Source organism: Pterocles gutturalis, unplaced genomic scaffold (genome assembly GCF_000699245.1).
Source record: "Pterocles gutturalis isolate BGI_N339 unplaced genomic scaffold, ASM69924v1 scaffold15806, whole genome shotgun sequence".
NCBI lineage: Eukaryota > Metazoa > Chordata > Aves > Pterocliformes > Pteroclidae > Pterocles > Pterocles gutturalis.
In genome coordinates, this window is record NW_010100648.1 from 61,770 (window position 1) to 72,066 (window position 10,297).

Genomic DNA, 10,297 nt, shown 5'->3' on the forward strand with positions numbered 1-10,297 from the left:
CGTCTGGCCTTTCCTGTGCTGGTTTTTTTTTTTTTTTTTGGTTTGTTTTTTTTGTATTCCTCTGGCGCAGTAACCCTCCCTTGCCATCCAAAGGGCTCGCTCCAGGGCTCCACAGGGGATGGAATGCTGCTGGTTTCCCTCATGTGTCGTGACACTTGACCACTTCACCCTCAGCCAAACAGCGAGCGGCTCGCGGCTTCATTTCAGGATCCAAAATACAATTGCTCTCTAAAGTCCCTGTGGACTCTTTCCAGGCTACTGCACACGTTGAGCCTGTTCCTACTTCTCTCCTCACCACTTCCTTTCCTTACAGCGTGGCGGCCTCTTCCTTCTCTTTAAACTTTTCTGTAGTGCTATAACTTTACCTGGAGATTTACAGGCGCTAGATAAGCACACAGAGGGGTTTGCACGCTGCTGCTCAGTGCTGCAAGAGAGGGTCTCCTCTGTGGGCTCTGCCCCTCTCTGCCCGCAGCAGCGCAGGAGCCAAGCGGGAGCGAGGCATCTCCCTCTTGCCAAGGCACCACGGGCAAACGATGCTGCCCCACCAGGAACGGTTGCAGCCTTTGGCTTCTCTGCAAGGGTCTGAGATGCTCAGGGATCTGTCTTTGGCACGGCTTTGTGGTCTCCCTGTTGGCACCCAAAGCAGACCGGGAGCTGCAGGTTCGTTTCCTCTCCATGCTAACGAGCTCAGCTGTTCTGGCAGCAGCAAAGCTGGGCGGGGGGGCTCAGCTGTGCGCCGCACGCAACCCCACAACCACCAAGAATGTCATCCCCGGGAGGACAGGGAGAAGCCCCATGGTGGAAACCGGCCCCTCCCCACTCAGCCTCCGGGAGCTGTACCCCGAGTCCGTGGTGGCAGGTGTGATGCCACCCTGCAAGCGTGGCTCCAGGCGGGCTGAGGGCACCCGACGCCCATCCCATCCTTTCCCCTCTGCTGGCTGGGGGGCTTCGTGAACCCGTGGCCTTGGAAACCACCCCAGCCATGGGTGGAGGGCAGGCTTTTGAAACTTGGCCCCGAGTCACGCGGATGAATTGGGTTCCCATCACGTTTGGTTTGGAAGTCTCCATGAACCATTTTATCTTGGGGTCTAGATACGCCTGCAAGCCAAATGGAGTCTCAGGAGGTTTTGTCCTTTGTGCCCACAGTCATTGCTCTGCCATCGTGCTCAGCACTCGGTGGTGCCGGTGTCTGCAACAGAAATAGACCTCTGAAGACCCTCTGCTTAAGGAATATGAAAAGCCCTCTGAAATATTGTTCACTATGAACATTGGAGCAAACCCACACAGGCGATGAGCAGTGAGTGGAAACGAGCTGCTGAGATGCTGCTGCTTTGGTGCTCAGCGTTACCTCCTGGAGGTTTGTACAAACACCAGCACTGAGATGCACGGTGACACAGATCTCACGTTTTACAGCGGGATGGTTATCTCTTCAAAGCTAAAGCAGCTGGACTGTAAAACTTGTCTAGTGAGTTAACAAATCCTCATCAGGCAGAAGTCACAGGGGACAGCTGCGAGTTTGATTTTTAATCATTTTGGCTTTGAAAAAAAAGTCCTCCTCCAGCATACTATAAAACCATCTTCGCACTTTGTATGCTGTGCCACTTGCACCAGCGCAGGTCCACAGCCCCCTTACTCCATGTTCTGTGCTTACTGAAAGAAACCCCCCCCACCCCAGACAGCTTGAGGGGAGGGGAAGGGGGGACAGAGCTGCCCAAACCCCGGCCGGGTGCAGCGGGGGTCCCCCGGCCGCGCGCGGTCCCGTACCTGCGCTGTGCGTGGGGCAGCTGCCCCGGCCGTGCTGTGTGAACCTGAACTTCTGCATTTCCTGCCTTTGTGGTGTTTTGTTTTGCTCCATTGTTGGCCTGCCCGGCCTCCCCCCTCGCCTCGCCAGCGGATGCACCCTGAATTCAGCGTCTTCCTATTCTCAGCATCCCTCCCTTATTTTCTCCTCTTCAGGCTGCAAACAAACTTTGGTGCCTTGTCCATGTTTTGCTTGATTTTTCCAGCAGCTGAGTCAGCATCTCCCTTTCTCTGCGAGGCAGCAGCCCCCTAAAGCCCCTGTTATCTCACCGGTGTGCCGTTTGCTCCAGCCACCACCTAGAGCAGCTGAGATAAGTAAAGCAGCGGAGGGAGTAACCATCTCCTCACAGCCCATGAATGCTCCCAGTCAGGCTGGGAAATAATAGAAATATTTATTCCCTGGAAAAGCTTCCAGCAGCTGCTCTTGCTCCCTCTTTGTCTCATCCGGTGCTGCCTATCTCAGCGGCAAACAGAGCTGGGGCTGGGAGCGGCCGGAGCCCGGTGCAGGGTCCAGCTCTTCTCCTCGTGGGCGGGATTTTTACTGGTGCCAGACCCCCTCTCCTCCGCCACATCCTCAGCCCCTGGTGCTGCCAGCGGGGCCCAGCAGGAGCTGCCCACAGCCCCCCTTCCACTCCTGCAGCCCTTGTCCCCCCCCTTTTCTGTTTGCACAAGAAACTGTGGGGATACAATCACCTTTCAAACGTCTGCCAGTGTGGGTGGAAACGGGATGGTGACACCGAAACCTCTTCAGCGATAGTCCTGTGTGACAAGCCCAGGGCTTTGGGGGGCAAGGGAGCAGCAGGCGCCAGTAGCCGGGGGCATGTCAGGGCTGGGGGTGGCCCTTGCTTCCCTTGCAGGGGCTGCTTTTACCCAGCACCCATTTAACTTCCCAGGGTGGAAACTCCGATTGCACCGTGGCTGGAACAGCCGTGCAGCGGGCGTTATCAATGCTCACTAGACCTGTGAGCTCATTCTGTGGCCCCTTCCTTGGCATCCCTAACGAGCCCAGGATTAGATGGGAAATTACTTTAATGTGCTTTCTCTCTGGGAACACCTGCCGTGCAGCCGGTCCCTGCAATGGGGAGCTCCTGCTCCAGGAGGTGGGCAGTGACAGGGCAACCTGCCCCTGTCACCTTGGACCAGTCTCTGCTCCAGCAGCTGCTGGGGGTGGTCCCCGGTGTCCTTCTTCTCTCTTTGCAAACCAGGTGAAAGGCTGAAAGCCGACGTGCCAGGTTTATCTCAGAGTGTTGTGTCTGAGCTGTGGTTTCTGGCAGCCTAGAAGTGGCTGTAGGGGATCTGGGCAGCAGTCGCTCCCTGTCCTGGCTTTTCACCCCTTGCTGTACGGGGTAAGGGGGGAGCAGCCAGCGGTGTGTCAGAGGCTGGGTACCAGGGTTTGTAATGATGTTTGTGGGAGCTCAGTGTGATACACTCTCGTTCCCCAGCTGTAGCAGGCTACCAGCACTATCAGAGAAAGGTCTCACATGCCGATGGCTTTGTGTAAATAGATATTTCTGGTTGTAATGAAAAGTACAGGGAGTTTCTACAAGACAGAGCTGTCCTGCCCAGGTGCTCTGTTAACCTAAGGACAGCTGAAATCACACCCAGGACTTTTTGCTGCTGCCTGCCCGTAGCCCACCCGTGTCCTGCTCCCCCCAGTGCTGCGTCCCGCCGGGGCACGGCCCCCAGGGTGCATTTTTGTGGGTTCAATCCCACCCTGTGGGCTGCTGGAGGAGACAGGCTCTAGTAGGTCTGAGCTGTGCACAGCATCCCCAGGGCTCTGGCTCCCGGCGTGGGCGAGGCAGGGTCTGCCAGCCGCCGTGCCCCGGGACCCCCCGGCCCTCTTGCCCAATGTACCAGGTGGACGCGGCTGGACCTTGACCCGTTGTTAACTAGCAGCACACTGATGGAACCAGCGGCAGTGGGCACTACCTGGGGTCAGCGGGAATTGCCTCCTGTGGCGGGGAGTGCCAGGGACCAGGAGCAGAAACCGGATTTCCAGCGGCAGTGACAGCCTGCAGCTTCTGCCGGCAGAGAGAGAGCAACAGCGCCTCCGTGCCGCTTCCAATGGCGGGCTGCGGTCCCCGGTGCGAGTGTGGGACTGCTGTGAGCACCGTGGCGTGGCGTCCAGTGTTCTCAGAGAGGGAGGCAAAGGGTTTTCAGTGAACACGCCGGAGCAGTCCCCAGAGCTGGCTGCTGCTGCCAGGCAGCCGTGTCAATAACTCGCACACTTGCCTCGGACTGCAGATTATTTCAATGTCAGCACACATGCCGTTTCTGGAAACTCCCTGCAGACCAAGGACACCAGAGGAGCCATTTTATTGTACTCGATGGGTGAGTGCAGGAGGCAGAGGTTAATAGACTGGTATCATGCACAGAGTGTGCGGGATAAAAGCTGCAGCGTGAAAAGTTCACGTGAAAAGCGTTTCATTTTCTCTAGGCACGCTGAAGAAAATAAAATAATTCCCTCCAATTCCTGTTTTTAAATGCACACTCATGATTTTTTGCAGCCACTAAGGTGTGTAACGCAGCGCCATAACGCTCTCCCGAGCATCAGCCGTCTCCCCTAACGTGCACACACCGAGCTGCCTCTGAACCTCATTCATCTGCACCAGCCACTCCCAGGCTCCCTGGCATTAAACAGTTTTGCACCAAAGCTGTGTTTGTATTCTCATATGTGACAACACCACATGAGGTGTTTTGCTGTTATTTTGTAAAGTCTCTCTGTTCCTACACACGAGCCACGTTTCTCTGTGGATGCAAGGAAGCCCTCCCGCCTGCTTTGGCTTCAGAGAGAGATTTGAGAATAGTTGTGTTTGAACACAGTTTAGAAAAACAGAATATTTTTCTATAGACTCTAAAAAATACTTGCGAGCATAGAACGGTTCGGGACTGGATTTTCAGATCCTCTCATCAGAAGTCACAGTGAGTTTTATGTCTGCAGAAAAACCTCACATGTGCCCAGCCTGGGCAGCACTCAGTGTTCAGGGCACCCCGGGAGTGCCGGGACACCCAAAGGCCACCATCGCCACCGCAAGCACAAATGTCACGGAGTGTGTTGAGGGCTGCCAGCATAACCCTGTTTGTAAAGGTGACCTTTATGTCATGGGGAAACTGGGCTGTGAAGAAGGCCTGTCTGTCATTCCTAAATAATTCCTGAATGAGCCTTCCCAGACCTTTCCGGGAGCAGCACAGCTGGGAGAAGGAGGGGAAAAGGGGTTGCTGCTGCTGACCTGGGCATCGCTGCCACGCTGGGAAGGCAAAGCTTAGGGAGGCGCTGGGAAGGAAGGGTCTTGAGTCACTAACTAGAGTGTGGTTCTGTAGGGCTGAACGGGGAGCTGGCGCAGCAAAGGTGAAGGTGCGAACCCCAGGTGGTGGGATGGGATGGAAAGGGGTGGGGTGGGATGGGAAGGGATGGGATGGGATGGGATGGAATGGGATGGGATGGGATGGGAAGAGATGGGATGAGATGGGATGGGATGGGATGGGGACCAGGATGGGACGGGGGATGGGAAGGGATGGGATGGGACGGGACGGGATGGGATGGGATGGGATGGGATGGGATGGGATGTGATGGGATGGGATGGGATGGGAAGAGATGGGATGGGATGGGATGGGATGGGATGGGAAGGAATGGGATGGGATGGGAAGGAACGGGATGGGATGGGATGGGATGGGATGGGATGGGAAGGAATGGAATGGGATGGGATGGGATGGGAAGGAACGGGATGGGATGGGATGGGATGGGATGCCCACTCAGGCAAGTAGGCAGCTGGCTGAGGGCAGGTCTCCGAGCATGGAGCATCCGTTTGTCCATGCTGTGAGAGAAGGGAAGAGGGTGCTGTGATGTCCCAGGCCTAATGACTCTTGACCGCATTCATAGCAGCATAGCAGCCATGAGTGCTTACCAAGACAAAATATGAATGCGTTGGCTGGCTGAGTGCTCAGGCTCAGTGAATGCTGAGAAAGCAAAGGGGCTTCAGCTATTTTTGAGGACAACATATCCAGACAAAAGATGCAGCAAAGCCGACTATAACAGCATATGCCACAAAAAGTTAGCTCCTCGTCCTTTGTAGGCAGGATGGGCTGCAGCTGCAAGGCGGGGGAGCGAGGGGGGCAGAGCAGGAGTGCAGCTGCTCCCCGTCACGTGGGGAGAGCCCACGCGGCACCTCCTGGGGATGGCTCGGAGAAGGGGAGGGAGGGAGAAAGGCAGGGGGGCTGGCCCTGGGATCTGCTGCAATCCTGCTGCTGGCGGGAAGCAGATATGTCGGATGAGGGACAGCGAGCACCAGGCTGTGCATCAAGGTGCTCCTGTGCAAATTGCCATCTGAGTTAAAAAAGAATTGGAAGGGTTGAAGGTGATGAAGTTGATGCTGTCTGTACGGAGCTGCAGAAGGATACTTGTGCTGTCCTCCAGGCGTCCTGAATTGTTTTTTGTTCATTTGGAAAGTGCAACACTTTATTAAAGAGTTTGATTTGCCACCGGTTGAGCTGGAAGAATAATGGATGGATAAACTGGGCTTTTTTAAACCCCAGATGCTTAATAAATGTATTCCTGGAGAGAAAGCACATATATTACAAATTCAGAGGGGACAGTTGGGAACCAGCGAGTAAATCCGTGTGGAGAATCCTCTGTGTTACATCCTTGAAGCTATTTTGCAGATTTCACAGATTATCCATCGGGGTTCAACACGCAGCAGTGCCATAGGCCAGGAGCGATATTTGTGAAGAATTTAAGCACATAAAGTTAATGATGTGAGAACAGGTGTTCACTGCTGCAGCTGATGGGGAGGAGTCTGGTACGGCATCTATATAAGGCCAACATGAGCAGTGAGAGATTAAAACGCATGTGGGTAGCAACAGGTGAGAGAGAATCCCAAGGAGCAGAGATGTCGTGTGTGAGCCACGAGGTGATTCTGGAAAGTGTTAGAAAAGATGATGCTGCAAAGGCTACAGCTGTAACTTGAATGCAGGCAATAATTTAAAAAATGAGTTTAAAATCCAGCGATGGATGCTGTCGGGTGCCTAGATGCTTGTGTATCACCAGTAGGAAGGAAAACATGCACCCTCCTGAGACAGCTACAGTGCAGAGCGGGTGGCATTGGGGTGGTGGCACGGCAGACCTGGCACCGCCCAGATGAAACGCTGCCACCACTGTCCCCTTGCTGGGAGCGACCCCCCAGCCCATCAGTGGGTAGAGCTGAGAGCACTGGAGCACGGAACGGTGGCTTCACACTGGGATTGCGATCATAGGGGATCGGACCACTCAAGTTAATGCCATTTCCATTACTAGACCTTTTTCTCATTCCCCTTAACTTTCTCAAATTAATTCTAGGTTTCCTTGCTTAAGCTTTCCTCATCAGTGACTTCTTGTTGTTGTTTAAAGGGCTGGGGGAGGGATAAAGGCAGAAATGCCACCAGAAATCTGCTCTTCGTTTTGGCTCTTACGGAGGGATTTACCAAACGCAACCGTTTGACCTGAATATTTTCAACAAAATCAAATAGATTTAGTTCAGCCACAGCACAATGTCACAGACCTCTGTGGAACAATCCAAATTCCAAGGACATTGAAGTCATTCCTTCTGTATAGACACAGTAAGACTGGATTAATAGCCTGGGGAGTAGCTAGCACACAGCTATGCGCACATTCAGCTCCTGAGCACCTTTTGAATTTTTTTTCCCCCCCATCCTCTTCCCCTGGAATGTCTCTGAGCGTGGTGAACTCCACCAAAATACATCAGCGTAAACTCCATTGAAATGTCCAGGGCAAGCAGACTGGAGGATGCAAAACCTCTTAACAGCACCGTAGAAGACATTTGCTGTGAATCCAGCCAAATAAACGAAGCAGAGGATAAGGAGCACAGGATGCTGGAGTCTTGGGTCCTTTTCTGTCACTGTTGGGTCTTAATAACTCATGTTTAACATTGCTTTGTCAGATTACTAGTTGAATTTGCTGGTAGGATGTTTATAACCTGCCTTACCAGCACCCGACTGGGATCAGAATGTCAATATGACATTGCCTTAAAAAAATGGAAGTGAAAACAACGGGGGAAAACATAGGGTGGAAAGGGAACTGATGCTGTTGAGAAGCTGAGACCAGAGACACTGGGAGAAAAGGAGCTTGAACCTGCTGCCAATAGGACTGCAGCAGCTCAGAAAAGTGTGTTTGTCCTCGGGAAACAGTCAGTATTGTTAATGTATTGGAGCCTCCCTACAGCTGCTGCGAACCTCGTGCACATTGCCTGAACCACAACAGGATGCAACGGTAGGTTGAGAATTTTCAGAAAACACAAAAGATCAAGACAAATTCTGCAACTGGCTGGTCATTTTAGCTGAGAGATTAAAATACCAGCAAAAAAAAAAGAAAAAGATGGAGCAGATGTGGCATCTCCATGGGGCTTCTTCTCACAGCCGCCTTCCTGTTCCTGCTTTGTGCTTCTCCTCCTCTGCAGTGGCATGGCAGTCCCAGTCGCTGAAAAGGCACATGGCAGCACCACAGCGCACCAGAGCAGGGGGCAGTGGGGGGCACTGGGAGGAGGGATGCGCCCCGAGGCAGTGCAGAGACACTTGTGTCTTCCTTGGAGGACATGGGACTGCCCCACTTTGGAGCAAGGAGCTACCTGCTCCTGGGTGCAGAAGCTCCCAGCTTTCTGTCGTGAGATGACCTCCAGGCTCTTCCTGGAGAAGCAGAGGTGGGGGTCCCGTGCTGGCTGGGCTGCCCAGGCTGGGTACCAAGTGGAGGAGAAGGGAAAGGTTTGGTGGCCCCTCTTCTGCCTCCTGGCCAGCACCGTACTGGTCCCACTTCCAGGGCGCCGACCTGCAGTTTTGCAGGGACCCTCAGCCACATCCTCACGAGCAGAGTTATTGCCACCGCACGGGCAACTGCCTTCACCAGCAACCACACCTCCTTCTGTGCTGGGGGAGAGCCAGGCAGGCTGGGGACACCCAGCTCTCCCTCTTGCATACATTCAACAACAACAGTAACAAAGAGGTTTCGGTGAACTGGAAAAAAATGCTCAGCAACACAAGAAATAATTAAAGATGAATTTCACCCCAAAGATGACCATTTCATTTTTTTACCTTTTAAAGTCCATAAGTAATTTCCAAAGTGAAACATCATTTTAAAATGCAGAATTGAGTATTTTAATTTTGAAATTTGTAGATATTTTCATTTAAAAACACCAAATAAAACACTGGAGTATTTTTTTTCAGTTGTCAAAACTATTTATGGCAACATGGTGAACATGGCAAATAGTTTCAACTGACCTACAGTTGCATTTTTTTTTTTTTTTTCCAAATCAGTTACTCCCTGGAAAAAGACCTGTCCCACCACTAACCAAGAGCACGGGCTTGGCCCTCCAGCATGCAGAAAGCCTTTCTTTCCATTCATCGCTCCCTAATGTGCATTAAAAATTGCGTATAGGATATAATTATCGAGCTGTGTAAAGTGTACATAGAGGGAAGGAGAAGAATGATGAGGTGCATCTACCAGGCTCAGTGCACATCAGTCACCGGCTTCCTGGGTGAGTTCCTTACCCAACTGAAATCAACAGCAAAACTCTCGGAGGCAGCAAGAATTTAATAATTCTTTTTTCCCCCCATCAAGCATTGCTTTTTTTTTTAACCTGAAAATTTGGATCCACTGTGAAAACAAACAAACAAAAAAAACCCCACAACACCCTGATGCTCCTTAGTGCGCAGATGCATTTTGGAGGCCGTCGTGCTGCATCCTGGTGCTGCCATGGTGCACGCAGGGGCTTTCAGCCCAGGGGTACGGGCTGCTGCGGTGCGGAGCGGCTGCCTGACGGCGCCGTGCGGCTCCAGCACATGCACATGTGTGCACACACAGACACACACAGAGACATGCAGACCCTCCCCTGCCTCTCCTAGCACACATACAACAAAGAAACCCCGTGCCCTCTCCAACCCCCGCAGCATTGCCTTGTCCCCACCGCGCAGCTCCCACGCAAAACTCAACTCGGGTGGATCTTAAAATAACTCTTCTGGGGCCTTTTTTATTCCAGATCAATTATTTGCTTTTCTGTCTCTACAATGGCTATTCCCTTGTCAATGCTGTTTTGCTCTCTCACCCATTTCCCCTCTTTTTTTTCCTTCCCTTTTTTTTTTTTTTTGGTCAAAATCCTAACAGTTCAAGTTCAAATTTTTTTTAAAAGTGATGTGGTGGTTTCTTTTTATTTTTTTAGCTTGGCAGATTCTTAGGTTTTTATTTCTAAGAAATATCTTAGGGAAGGTGGGGCTGTGAGGAGGAGGAGGAGGAGGGGGGATGAGGAAGATGACACAACAAACAGGAGGCCTGGCAGCAGCCGGTTCCAGACACAACATCTGCAGAATGAGGCCGTTTTTCTGTAACTCTAATCCCATAATTCATTGTTTGTGCGGTGTTGGTTACAGTAGCTGAAAGGGGGGATAACAGCAGGTCAATTTGGCACAGAAGCACATTTGAATCTGCAATGAGAGCCGAGCCCACCTTCTGACAAGC